Raw genomic sequence first — 14816 nt, forward strand, 5'->3', positions numbered from 1 at the left:
GGAGGAGGGGAAACTGAGGCAGAGTGAGCTACCCAGCAGGTGTTAGAGGCAGATCTTCCTCTCTTCAACCCCTCTCTAGAAGCTGGAGGAGGAGCCATGGAACCCAGGGGATCCATGAAGGTATATCACACTTCTCACATGGCATGTCAATAAGGAAGAAGGAGGAGGGACAGCTAGGTGGTACAGTAGATATAGCGCCAGCCCTGGAGCCAGTAGGGCCTGAGTACAAAGACACTTAATGCTTACTTACCTGTGTGATCTTGGGCAAGTCACTTAACCCCATTGCCTTGCAAAAAAAAAATCTAAAAAGGAAGAAAGAAGTCTTCCTCAACACTTGCCTAGGTATCAGCAGTAAGGTGATGGTGACCATCTGGGGAAGGGAAACATGGCACCCATCTAGGCTATGATGCACTGGCATCAGTTCCCTCCAACCATAAGGAACCTTTCCCCTTGGGCAGCCTGCAAGGCCAGAAAGGTTTGGAACAAATAAAAACCTGAGCAAGAGCAGCTCTGGGTTAAGCCCATCTCCCTTGATAGTTGGGGTGGGGGCTGGCTGAAGCCCCTCCAGCCAGGATCCTAGGTGTCTGTAACTGTGTGCATACCTCATGGTGGCTGCCGGGACTCCCCAGACGCAAAGCAGGAGCCCAGTCCCCAAAGAGCTCAGCCGAGTGGCAGTGCCCCCAACCCTAGTGAGACCCCTCATGGCTCAGCCCAGAAGAGTCCATTTCTACAAGAGGGGTCAAGGAGAGGATTCAACTCGACACCCTCCTGAAAGAACTTGCCTTGGACTTGATCTCTCTGAGTGATCTGGGGCCAGTCCCTGGATCAGGTCTCTGGTTTTCAGGCCTTTCTTCTGGCCCTGACAGGTCTAGCTCTCCAATGCTCTGATCCCAAGCATTGATTCTTCTAATCCCCTGCTTCCATCCAAGGATCTGGAGAGGTCTGGAGTCTCTAAAGAAGGACCACCAGGGTTGGTCAATGAGAGAGAAGGAGATACATAAGCCATTGCATGGTGATTGTCCTTCACTCTCCAAGAGAACTCAAATGGCATCACTATGTCGGGGTCCAGCTATGACCAGGGTGTTGGAAAAGAAGGAGACAGACGTCTGGTCCTTGTGGTCACTCTCCTGCCTCAATCTCTTCCAAAATCAACAAATCAAACTTGCACTCCTTGGTCTGGTATTCAAGGCCTTCATGCAATGGGCACTAGCCCAGTCTTCTAGGCTTCCTCATGTTCACCAGGCTTCCCATACCCTCTTTCACGAGTGCTTTACTCTCCACTTGGAGTGATCCTCCACCCCATCTGCACTTGCTGACTTTCAACTCATCTTCTAAATCTCCACTCAAACACCATGTCCTTCATGAAGGCACTGGCCCCAGTTAAGAATGACTTTCTCCCTTGGCACCCACCCAATCCATAGGATGCTCTGATGGTATATGTGGCCTTGTGTCTTATCCTCCACCTGGATGCTGACCTCCATGAGGTCAGGCCAGACACTTCCCTAAGCCGGGGGCTGGCAGAGCTCTGCACCCTGGAGGCCCCTCTTGGGGTTGAAAGGCCTCAAACATCTTTACCCTTGGTCAGTGCCTGGGGTCAGCAGGGACCTCCTAAAGCAATGACCACAGCATTAAGAGGTCAAAGATCTAGAAGACAGGGTCAAGCTGATGTGGGTGCCCACAGGGGGAGACCTGCCCAGGGCAGACCAGGGGCCTGGCCCTTCCCTTGGCCCACCAGAGAAGCATGGGCAAAGGACTCAACCTCTCTGGTTTTCCTTCCCTTTCTGGTCCAAACACAAGAAATTCGACTCTGCCAGTGATCTCTCCCAGGCCCAATGTGACCCCAGCTAGGGCTGCTGTTCTTTCCACAGTGAGCAGATTCTCATCCTTTAGAGGCCAAAGTCCTTTAAACATTTTGTTTGCATTCATGAGTCACAAAGCAAAGAGAGGGTTGGCAAGGTCAGGAGCTGGTTTGGGTCATGGGGTGGCTTCTGTCAACCCCTGGGGCTTAGGGAAGCTCCCTCAATGACTCAGATGTCTTGAAACAAAGGCCCAACTTCTTAACATCAACACTCAACCTGACTTGTGACATGGATGGAAAGGAACCATGTGGGAAGAGCTCAGCTGGGGATTGCCTCAGTTTCTTTATCTGTAAAATGGGCTGGAGAAGGAAGTGGCAAATTGCTCCAGGGTCTTTGCCAGGAAAGGCCCAGAAGGGATGGGGGAGTTAGACATGACTGACATGACTGAACAGCTCTTAGAATCTAGAGAAATCATTTCCACAGGATGATGGATGGCAAGAGGAAAAACCAGAGTTGCTAGTGTGGGGCAGGATTTCTTACACAATTAATGAAGGGCAAGAGACAATTACAGGTAAGAGAGGTGACTGTGCCCATGGAGAGAAAGGACAGATGGGAGAAACCTGAAGGAAGCCTTCACAGGATTTGGTCACTGATCTGCTGTGGAGAGGGAAGGGATGTGTCCAGGAAGACTCTGAGGTTAGAAAGATCTAAGTCTGGGACAGCTAGGTGGCACAGTGGATAGAGCACCGGCCCTGGAGTCAGGAGGACCCGAGTTCAACTCCATCCTCAGACACTTCATAATGACCTAGCTGTGTGGCCTTGGGCAAGCCACTTAACCCCATTTGCCTTGCAAAAAAAAAAAACAAGACAAAGGTCTAAGTCTGAGGTAGCTCAGGGTCTGGCTCAGAGGGGCTGCTTAATAATGTTAGCTGACTGGAAGACTGGAAGGGGGGGGTCCCAGGGGCCCCACGATGGGGTCACCAAGTGAGAGGATGTAGAGGGAGAAGGGCAAGCACCCAGGACAGTCTTAGGAGAGACCTGTGGGGGCTCAGGGTGGGAGAGGAGGAGGAGGATCCAGGAAGAAGTAGACTCTGGGCAAAGTGCTGAGGAGGCAAGAAGAGGCAAAACCCCAGGTCCTACCTTCAAATAGCTCACAGACTAATGGAGGAGAGACCACCCAAACCGCTACACTGGGACAGAGAAGATGGAGGATGATCTTAGGAAGGAGGAACTGGAGGGGTAGGGAAAGGCAGGAAGAGCTCCGATTGGGAAGGGTCTTCAACGGAGTGGCCCAGAACCCTGTGGAGGAAGCAGACCCTCTGTCAGCACCCTGAGGCAAAGCCCTGGCTGTCCCCTGGCTCTATAACAAGCCTCAAGTCCAGGAGAGAGGCTCCAGATGAAGGAACAGGGCCTCCAGGACAGTTCACCGCCCCAAGCTATGCCCTCCATGAGAGAGGCTCTGGAGGGAGTGGACAAGTGGCTTTGGACCCCAGGCTCCTCTTCAGCACTGGGGTCCTGGAGGCCTCCACCTTTAATCCCTGTTGGGATGGGCGGCTGGCCGACTGTTACTCACAGGAAAACAAACAGGGCCCCCCGGATAAGACCCAGCGCACCCTGGGTATGTGCAAAAGGTCACTCTAGGTCTGCGGACCTGAGAGGCCGGACCCAGGGAAGAAAGAACTTTGGGATCTTGAAGTGAGTCCCTGTTAAGACTCTGATCTTGGGGTGAGGCCAGCCTGGAGGGGAGGAGGGGGCTCTGCTGAGGGCAGTCCACCACCCATTCCTCCATGGTGGGCCTCACTCTTCAGGTGCCCAGCCAGTGGGCTCCTGCTGAAGAGGAAGCTCCCAGCCCACAGCCTAGCATGCACAAAAGCAGTAGTTGTATTGGAGGGGAATCGAGGGCTCCCTGAGAAGGCAGGAGGCTAGAGGTGAGGGTCCTGGGACCTGGACTTTGCCCCCCCCCCACACCAGGGTGGGCAGATTCTGTTTGTCTGCTCCCTGCTAGATGCAAAATAGAGCCGCCTTGGCTTGGGAGGGATGCAGCGGGCTCACAGGCCGGTGGACGAATGCTAAATCTTTCATGATGTCGATTAGTCATCCATATTTTTAGAAACAGGGTCCATGAAAAATTGAAAGGGCAATTATTGTGGTCTGCTTTGGGCTGGGGGCCTGGTGAGATCACGGAACCACCAAGCTGGGGGGAACCTCCGAAGGACTACCCAGCTCAACCCTTGTCCTTAGAGGCCAAGACAACAGGCTCCCGGTCAGTCACTGGGCTGACTGGAGACCTGAGGGAAAGCCAGCCCCAACAGCCAGAGCATCGGCCAGCCTCAGCATTCACGGCCAGGGTCAAGCAGCCGCTCCCGTGGAACAGCCTTTCCCATGAGCCTCCTCTTCACCAGTCTGTGGCCCCAAATCCTGCAGCTGATTCAGCTCTGGAGGACCCAGTCTGGATCCCGGAGGTCCTGGAGGATCCCGAGGTCCTGGCGGGAGGCCCTAAAAGTGACCTCTTCATGAGGCTCTTCCACTTGACTTTGCCCCTCAAGGCTTGCCATCCACTGCCGGGAGCCCTCCTCCCTTCTCTTCCCGCCTTCCTTTTCCAGGTCTTGAACCCCAATCCAGTGAACACCGCTCCTACCAATGCAAACTTTGCAGCTAGTGGAGTATTTCCAGTTTATCCCAGAGAGAGGTTGTTTGTCTGTGGTCTTTTCTATGAGACTGGCAGCCAAATAGTGTGGTGGATGGAGTGTCTGACCTGGAATCAGAAGGATCTGAGTTCAAATCCTAGCTGAATGACCCTGGGCAAGTCACTTAACCTGTTTGCCTCAGTTTCCTCATCTGTAAAATGATTTGGAGAAGGAAAAGGCAAACTACTATGTACAAAAAAACCCCCAAAACACAGAGTCAGAAATGACTGAAACAACTGAAAAACAAGATGTTCTTTATCTTCCTATTAAAATGTAAGTTCTGGGGTGGCTAAGTTGCACAGTGGATAGAGCACCGACCCCGGAGTCAGGAGGACCCGAGTTCAAATACGGCCTCAGATACTTAATAATTACCTAGCCGTGTGACCACGGGCAAGCCACTTAACCCCATTACCTTGCAAAAAAAAAAAAACCCTAAAAAAACTAAGTTCCTCAAAGGCAGGTTTTTCTGGGTTTTTTCTTTTTTTGTTTTATCCCCAGGATAGTGTCTGGGGGATAGTAGGCACTTAACAAATGCTTGTTGATTAAAAACATATTTTATAAAGTCTGAACATAACCTGTTAATAAAAATAAATATAAAAACAAGAGGGGTAAAATTCAAATGCTTAACCCTGAACACGACAAACCCAAATGAATCAGCAAAAAATAAATGAGCAAAGACAATGCTTTTTTCTGGGTGCTCCTGGGAAGTGGAGTCAAACCTTCCTCTGAGCTCACATCATGTGCCTTCCCCCTCCCATCCCATGTGAGACACAGTGTGTCCCCTGAGGGATGGGACCAAGGGCAACGTCCCCCTGCTTAGGGTGTCTACCCTGTCCTGCTGCCACCTCTCTCCGGGTTACGAGGTGAAAGGGATCAGCCTTCCTTGGACCCTACCCCTTCCAACCCCTGCCATACTGTCCCCCCCAGGAAAGAGGAAGAGGAAAGGTAGTGAAGAACAAGGTTTCCATTTCAACTGTGCCCTTTCCTGCCTCATTTCTAATTTCTTTCTAATTTGAATTTAGTTTTGTCTGGCATCAATAATGCCAGTTCCAGTTCTAATGATTTGGCAGTAGCATTATAAATCCAAACCAGCATTGCAAATTTAATTTGCATTTAAATTTAAACTACTTTAAAATATATAAATTTTACTGGATTTTTTTCCCTTTTACCATGAATTCCTGAATCCTGCTATTTCAATTCTTTTGTGCTTCTTTTGCAGTTTGTTAGAAAGTTCATGCTATTTACATTTGTTATTAGGTTTGTTAGATTTTCTTTTAGTCATTTTAGTCATTTTTTCTTTCCTTTAGTTATTTTGCTGGAAGGAAATGCACTTGATCTTATTTCTCCTTGAAACCTATGTATGTGTGGGATGATCACTGTGGTTTCCACAATGGTTTGATAGGGGAAGGGGGTGGCTGGTACTTTTGATGGCATCTCCCCATGGAAGGGAAGAATACACTCAGAGTCAGCTTTAGGAAATAGGTTTCATTAATACAAGTTGCCACAGAGATGAGTTAGCTGACTCCCATTGTTGGGGAGACCCTTTTCTACTGACCTTTAAAAGGGAGTCTATGATTAAATTTGTTCCCAGGACTCACATTCCCTGAATAATTCATGATTAGACTAAAATACCTCATCCATGTCCCTTGCAGCTCATTTCATGTCTTTGGTCCCTTACTACCTTGGGTCCTTTGGAATTGATTGGTCACTGGATTGCTGAGAAAAGCTAAGTCAGCCACAGTTGATCACTGCACAATGTTGCTGTTACTGTGTTCAATATTCTCCTGGTTCTTTCCATTAGTTCATTTACGTCTTTCCAACTTTTTCTGAAATCCACCTGCTCAGAATTTCTTACAACACAATAGTATTCCAGCACTTCAAATACCAAAATTTGTTTGGTCATTTCCCAATTGATGGTTATCTCTTCAATATCCAATTCTTTGCTACCACAAAAAGAACTGTTTTATGTATATATATATATATATATATATATATATATATATATATATATAATAAGTAGGTCCTTTTCCTTTTTTTTGATCGTCCTTTGGGGATGTGGGAAAATGAGGACATTAATGGAGTTGTGAATGGATCCAACCATTCTAGAGAACAATGTGGAGCTATGGTTCCCAGTTTCCCCACATCCCCTCCAATAATAGTCATTTCCTTTTTGACCATTTTAGCCACTCTGATAGGTTTGAGGTGGTACTTCAGAGTTGTTTTAATTTGTAATTGTCTAATCAATAGTGATTTAGAGTACTTTTTTAATGACTATAGAAAATTTTGAGTTCTAAAAACTTTCTGTTCATAGGCTTTGACCATTTACTAACAGGAATGACTTGTATTTTTAAAATTTGATTCAATTCTCTATATTTTTGAGAAATGAGGCCTTTAGCAGAGATATTTACTGTAAAAAAAATTGTTTCCTAGCTTTTGCTTCCATCTTTTTTGCTTTCCTTCCTTCCTTCCTTCCTTCATTGTTCTATTTGAATTAATTTTTTTTAATTTTAAAGCATTGGGGTTAAATGACTTGCCCAAGGTCACACAGCTAGACAATTATTAAGTGTCTGAGGTCAGATTTGAACTCAGCTCCTCCTGACTCCAGGGCTGGTGCTCTATTCACTGTACCACCTAGCTGCCCCATTGGTTTTATTTGTATAAAAACTTAAATACAATCAAAATGATCCATTTTACATTTTTGTAATGCTCTCTATCTTTTGCTTATCCATAAATTCTTCTCTTTTTCATAGAGCTGGCAGAAAAATATTCCTTACTCTCATAACTTGCTTATGTCATCACCCTTTATGTCTAACTCATCTCAGTTTTTACCTGATCTTGGTATATGAGATAAGATATTGACCTATACGTAATTCTGCCATAGTTTTTCCCATGTCAATTAGTGAGTTCTTAACGCAGAAGCTAGAGTCTTTGGATTTAATGAACACTAGATTACTGTGGTCATCTATTACTTTGTAGCTAATCTATTCCATTGATCCACCATTCTATTTCTTTTCTTTTTTCTTTTTTTTTTAATTTATTTAAGGCAATGGAGTTAAGTGACGTGCCCATGGTCATACAGCTAATCAATTGTTAAGTGTCTGAGGTCACATTTGAACTCGTAGCCTCCTGACTCCAGGACTGGTGTTCTATCCACTTCTCTACCTAGCTGCCCCCACCATTCTATTTCTTTAGTCAGAACCCCATAGTTTTGGTGGTTACTGTTTTACGGTGAGTGGAAGATCTGGTACAACCAGTCCAGCTTCCCTTGAATTGTTTTTCCACTAATTCCCTTGATATTCTTGACCTTCTGTTCTTCCAGATGAATTTTATTATTATTTTTCCTAGCTCTATAAAACAATATTTGGTAGTTTGATTGGCACGGCACTTGTAAGCAAACTAATTTCGGTAAAATAGCCATTTTTAACCGATTGGCTTGGCCTCTTGGTAAAAAAAGTGACATTTTCCCAATTGTTGAGATCTGACATTTGTGTGAAAAGGGTTTTATACTTGTATTAATATAGTTCCTAAGTTTGTCTTGGCAGTTAGACTCCCAAGTATTTTGTGTTGGTTATGATTATTTAAAATGGAATTCATTTTTCTATTTCTTGCTACTGGACTTTGTTGGTTATATATAGAAATGCTTGAGTTATGTGGATTTGTTTTATTTCCTGCAATTTCTAAAATTTCAGCTAGTTTTTGTTTGTGACTCTAGGATTCTCTAATGATGCCATCATATCATCTGCAAAGAGAGCTGGGAATTGTTTCCTTGTGGCCTATTCTAATTCCTTCAATGTCTTTTTTCCTTATTGCTAGAACTAACCTTTCTAGAACAACATTGAATAATAGTGGTGACAATGGGCACCCTTGCCTCGCTCCTCATTCTAAATGGGAAAGGCTCTAGCTTATCCCCATCATGGACAGTACTTGCTGATGGTTTTAGATAGGATGCTATTTATTGGTTTAATGAAGGTTCCATTTATTCCTGTGCTCTCTAGCTTTTTTCAAACTAGGAATGGCTGCTGTATTTTGTCAAAAGCTTTTTGGGAATGTATTACAATAATTATATGATTTCTATGTATTTATATGGTCAATTGTGTTGATAGCTTTCCTAAGACTGAACCAATCCTGCATTCTTGGTAACCATTCCACCTGGTCATAGTGTATGGTTCTTGTGATGTATCGCCATCATCTCCTTGCAAGTGTTTGATTTAACATTTTTATATCAATATTCATTAAGGAAATTGGTCTGGTGCTTTCTCATAGTATCCTATGGCTTCTATTTGGTTCCGTGTATGTGTGTGTGTGTATGTGAATGGGTGTGTTTTCGTCAACTATACACACACACACACACACACACACACACACACACACACATCCAAATTATTTTCTACAATCTAGAGCTTCATTTATTTTGAGATTGGCGCCCCCTGAACTATCTTCTAGCTCTGCTAGTTGGGTCTGACTTGATAATGAAGTGTTGTGACATGCGAGGGGAAGAAGGGCTAGAGGTTAGGGTAGGGCAGTGATAAGACAGATGGGCTGTTTCCAGCTTCTCTGCATTGTCTACATTTCCATTTTGTGACCTAACAATCCTGCTGTTGAACACACCTGTGTCGTGTTTGCTTTTGTTTTTAATAAAAATATTTGAGAACCTTTATTTACAATCTTCTGAGCGCTACCTCAGCAGTATTCGAAAAGCAAAGTCAGGCAAAGATAGAAGGTTCACCACGGATTTTAAAAAAATTGCAAAAATGTTTCCTGAGTCACAATAATTGCAGAGTAGAAATTTATAAAAATAACAAAAATTCAACAATAGGACAAGTCCAGATTCCCTCTCATCCATGTCTCGTTCCAGGTTTTGTCCTGCAGCATCCTTTTTTTGCTACTGTTTCTTTGGCCGTTACCCCAATCTGAGGTTTATCTAGTTTACATCATCTTCGGGGAAGATGTAAGCGTGGTCCTCTTCCCAGCCAGCATCAGACCCATCTTCTGCCTGGCTTTTCTTCTCTTCTTGGCTTTCCCTGACATGAGTTTATTCACTCTCTCCTTCTGAGATTTTCTTCCAAAGTCATCTTCAAAGTTTCACCAGGATTTTGGTAACACAAGGCTTTTTCCCCTTTTCTTCCCAGTTTTTCATAGTTTTCTTGGCTTTTTTCATAAATTTGTCTGCATTTCTTCATTCCCTTTAGACAGCTGAAATTGGGCAAAACGGATCCATACTTTAACAGACTGTTTGTCACCCCAATCTTCAGGAGAGACTTCCTGTTTTTTCTGATTCTTTTTCACTTTCAGAATCAAGGTAGGATTTCCAAAGCAGCTCTGGCTTGGCTAAGCTTGTCTGGCCAATAGCCAACTCATATAGTGCCTAGGCTCTCTCAGCATCTCCAAGAATTGTCTCTAATTTGACAAACTGGACCCATGACATCAAATTTCTGGTACAAATTCCAAAAGCTTTTCATACATTTTCTGGCACAGATCAAATTCTCAAAGCTGCTGCTCTGATTCAAGATAGACTTGAAACAATTTGGTGACAGGACACTTGCCGATAGGAATTGCCCAACATCTGGAAATGGTAGCTTTTTCTCTCTTTTTCAAATGGGACACAGTTTGGCCTAGGTCAGCATTTTGGGAGAAATCTATTTCCAATATGCTTGATCTACCTGTCTGCTCCTCCCTGGATCCTCTGCCTCTAACTGTTCATAAAGAGCAGACCTGATCCAGGGGTAGATATGCTGCCTCCAGGGTCTCTTTTCTTGGATCAGTAGCTCTCTCATACACCTTTCACAGTATTTGGTTCTGTCTCAGTTTCCTCCAATTGCAAATAATCAAACCAAGCATCATAATTGTGTGGATGAGCCTTCAACTCCCCTTCATACTGACATCTCCATTTGTTCAGTACAATGACCTCAATACCTTGCCTATCCCCAAATTTCTTTCTAAGATTGTGTAATTTTTAAGGAGTTCTTGTGTTGCCTACTTTGAAATCCTGGCCAGGGCATATTTGGGGATCACTTGTACCTTTCAAATGCTTTTTGATTTCTTTTCTTCCAATTTTGCCAAGGCCACATGGAGACATGCATCTTTATGCTTATCTTCAAAGAATTCTACAGACTTCACATCCTCTCCTTGTATGAGCAAAGTAGCTGTGGTTTTCTTCAAAAGAAGAAGAGCTGAGCCAGTGCTTAACATAGGGGAGAACAAGGACAAAGCTTTCACAATCCTAGTGTACACAATCCACCCCTTTAGCTCTGAGTTCAGAGTTGAGGCTGCAGTTCCAAGCCTCCTCCTCGGGTTGCCATTCCATTCAGCCTTCAAATATTTAGCTGCCTCCAGCAATATTTCTCAACATCTCCTCCAGAGAAGTAAATTTATACCCAAACTGGTTGACCCAGGGAAGGGACATGATGGCTGATCCCAGATATTTCCAGAATGATTTACTGGGTGATTCTTTATTTCCATTTCTGCATAGTTTAGCCAGAGAGTGATAGTTTGATAGCTGACATCTGAAGCACATTCCTATTGAAGTACAATATCAATGTTTGTGAAATTCCTCTGGGCCCTGAGGAATTCCTTAGAAATACAAATTTGGCCAGGTGGCTTTGGGTCTGAAAATAATGGATAAGACTCAAGTGCTTGACCTGGGGATCCAGGATATACCATAAAATTGTTTGAAGATTCACAAAGCACCCTCATCAGCCTAATTATCTTGCTGTATCTGTTAAATTCCAGGACTTCCTCCCCCTTCCCCAGGTGTGGCTGGAACAATAAGATAGTAAATTCCTCGAACCTGTGGGAAGCTCATGAATATGTGACTCCCCCCATCTCAGGAAATGTTCAAACAAAGACCCTTTCTGTCTCTAGGAACCCCATATTTACATATGATAAGATGATCTTTGCTTCTGTATCCTGCCTGCTCTCAGTATTCCCCCCCCCCATCCCCTAAACACTCAGGTACTGTCTGATTTGGGTATTCCATCCCCAGGCAGTCCCCAGCAATAAAGTTCTCCACATTTATCAAACTCTGGTCTCCATCTTGCTCTTTGGGTTCAACATTATATGGAATTTCTGATTTTTTTCTATCTGAATTTCTTTTAGCCTCTCTTTCCATTGTGTTGATCCAGTTACTGATCATGGTTCTGTTCTTCCTTCGTTGTCCTCAAGAGTCTTTCTCTCCCTTAGTTTTTAATCATTCCATTCTTCTTCATCAATGGTGGAAGAAGCTCAAGTTCTCCTTCTTTAGTTTCCTTTCAAAGCTAGTCTGCTGTGATCTGTCCTTGGGCAGGAGCTTTGTTTTCCATTGTGGTCACTTTGGAGGTCATCATGTTCTTGTGGATGGACTGGCGACTCCTTCAGAGCTGGTGCCTATCCACATGTGACTCCACCTTAGAAGGTCCTGGAGCTGACTTGACCTTTCACTATCACAGGTGGGAGGGACACCTTTTCCACAGTAACCATTGCTCCTTCCAGCTGAGAAAGCTGTGGCTTCCCAAGCTTCACAATCCAGCAACAGTGTCCTACTTGCACCACCTTTGTGCCTTTGTACTATTCTGCCTGAGTTTAAAAAAAATATATTTTCCATGGTTTTCTCTATACTGGTCATTTTCTTTATTATTTCCTTTTATTATGTTTTTGCTTGTTTCTCTTTATTATTTAATTTCATTGTTTAATTTTTTTACCTTCAAACTTTTATTTTCTTTTTAAAAACATCATTCATTTGCTTTTGATATTCTTTTTCATTTAAATTTTATGATCCAGGGGCAGCTAAGTGGCACAGTGGATAGAATTCCAACCCTGGAATCAATAGGACCTGAGTTCAAATGTGGCCTCAGACACCTGATACTAACTGTATGACCTTGAGCACATAACAACACTACTGCCTCACAAAAACAAAAACAAAGAATTAATTTAAATAAATTTTGAATTCCAGATTCTCCTCCTCCCTCACACCCTCTTCCCCACTCATTGAGAAGTTAAGCAACACAATATCAATTATACACATGAAATCATGCTACATTCATTCCATATTAGCCATATTTTGAAAAAAGCAAGAAAAACAAAGTGAGAAAATTGTATTTGTCCTTAAAGTGAATCAGTTCCTTCAGTGGAATTGGATAAAAATTTTTCATCTTGAGTCTTCTGGAATTATCTTGAATTGTTGTATTGATAGAGTAGTCAAGGTTTTCACAGTTAATCATCATTACACAATTGTTGCTACTATGACAACAATGTTCCTGTTCTCACTTCCCTTTGTATCAATTGATATGTCTTGCCATGTTTTTTCTGAAACCACATCTTTGTTTTGGGTTTTTTGTTTTTTTATTTTAAAGATTTTATTTATTTTGAGTTTTACAATTTCCCCCTATTCTTACTTCCCTCCCCCCACCCCCCACAGAAGGCAGTCTGTTAGTCTTTCCATTGTTTCTATGGTATACATTGATCCAAATTGAATGTGATGACAGAAATCATATCCTTAAGGAAGAAATATAAAGTACAAGAGATAGCAAGATCAGACAATAAGATATCAGGTTTTTTTCTAAATTAAAGGGAATAGTCTTTGGTCTTTGTTCAAACTCCACAGTTCTTTCTCTAGATACAGATGGTATTCTCCATTGCAGACAGCCCCAAATTGCGCCTGGTTGTTGCATTGATGGAATGAGCGAGTCCATCAAGGTTGATCATTGCCCCATGTTGCTGTTAGGGTGTACAATGTTTTACTGGTTCTGCTCATCTCACTCAGCATCAGCTCATGCAAATCCTTCCAGGCTTCCCTGAATTCCCATCCCTCCTGGTTTCTAATAGAACAATAGTGTTCCATGACATACATAAACCACAATTTGTTAAGCCATTCCCCAATTGAAGGACATTTACTTAATTTCCAATTCTTTGCCACTACAAACAGGGCTGCTACAACTATTTTTGTACAAGTGATGTTTTTACCCTTTTTCATCATCTCTTCAGGGTATAGACCCAGTAGTGGTATTTCTGGGTCAAAGGGTATGCACATTTTTTGTTGCTCTTTGGGTGTAGTTCCAAATTGCTCTCCAGAAAAGTTGGATGACTTCAGAGCTCCACCAACAATGTATTCGTGTCCCAGATTTCCCATAACCCCTCCAACAAAGACCATCGTCCTTCCTGGTCACACTGGCTAGTCTGAGAGGTGTGAGGTGGTACCTCAGAGAAGCTTTAATTTGCATTTCTCTAATAAGTAATGATTTAGAGCAATTTTTCATATGACTATGATTACTTTGATCTCATCTGTAAATTGCCTTTGCATATCCTTTGACCATTTGTCAACTGGGGAAATGGCTTTTTGTTTTAAAAATATGACTCAGTTCTCTGTATATTTTAGAAGTAGGTCCTTTGTCAGAATCATTAGTTGTAAAGATTGTTTCCCAATTTACTACATTTGTTTTGATCTTGGTTACAGTGGTTTTATCTGTGCAAAAGCTTTTTAATTTAATGTAATCAAAATTATTAGTTTGTTTTTAGTGATTTTTTCATCTCTTCCTTAGTCATAAACTGCTCCCCTTTCCATAGATCTGACATGTAAACTAGTCCTTGATCTTCTAATTTGCTTATAGTATTGTTTTCTATGTCTAAATCCTGTATCCATTTGGATCTGATCTTGGAATAGGGTGTGAGGTGTTGCTCTAATCTAAGTTTCTTCCATACTAACTTCCAATTTTCCCAACAGTTTTTATCAAAGAGAGAGAGTTTTTATCCCAATAGCTGGACTCTTTGGGTTTATCAAACAGCAGATTACTATAATCATTTCCTGCTGCTGCACCTAGTCTATTCCACTGGTCCACCACTCTATTTCTTAGCCGATAACAGACAGTTTTGATGACTGATGCTTTATAAAATAATTTTAGATCAGGTAGGGCTGAGCCACCTTCTTTTGCACTTTTTTTTCATTAAGTTCCTGGAAATTCTTGACTTTTTATTTTTCCATATGAATTTACTCTAGTCATTTTTCATAATACAATAATATTCCATTACAATCATAAGCTCCAACTTCTTCAGTCATTCCCCTCACTTTCCAAAAAAGAGCTGCTACAAATATTTTTTGTATAATGTTTCCATTTTCTTTGATCTCTTTGGGTTACAGACCACATTGTGTTATTGCTAGGTCATATGGTATGCAGTTTCATAGCCCTTTAAGCCTAATTCCAAAATATTCTTTCTAATGGAAGGACCAGTTCACTCCTTCCCCAGTAATTCATTAATTTATCCAGTTTCCCTCATCCTCTAACATTTGACATTTCTGATAGGTGTGACATGTGTTAATTTTTCTTTCTCAAATCAATAAATTCTGAGTATTTTTTCTATG

General features: G+C 42.7%; 1 pseudogene; it reads right to left on the reverse strand.

Moving 5' to 3' along the window:
* Positions 1–9161: 9161 nt before the first annotated feature.
* On the reverse strand, positions 9162–11805 carry LOC141496595 (crooked neck-like protein 1; annotated as a pseudogene).
* Positions 11806–14816: the final 3011 nt, after the last annotated feature.

The sequence above is a fragment of the Macrotis lagotis genome, chromosome 8 (genome assembly GCF_037893015.1).
Source record: "Macrotis lagotis isolate mMagLag1 chromosome 8, bilby.v1.9.chrom.fasta, whole genome shotgun sequence".
NCBI classification, from domain to species: domain Eukaryota; kingdom Metazoa; phylum Chordata; class Mammalia; order Peramelemorphia; family Peramelidae; genus Macrotis; species Macrotis lagotis.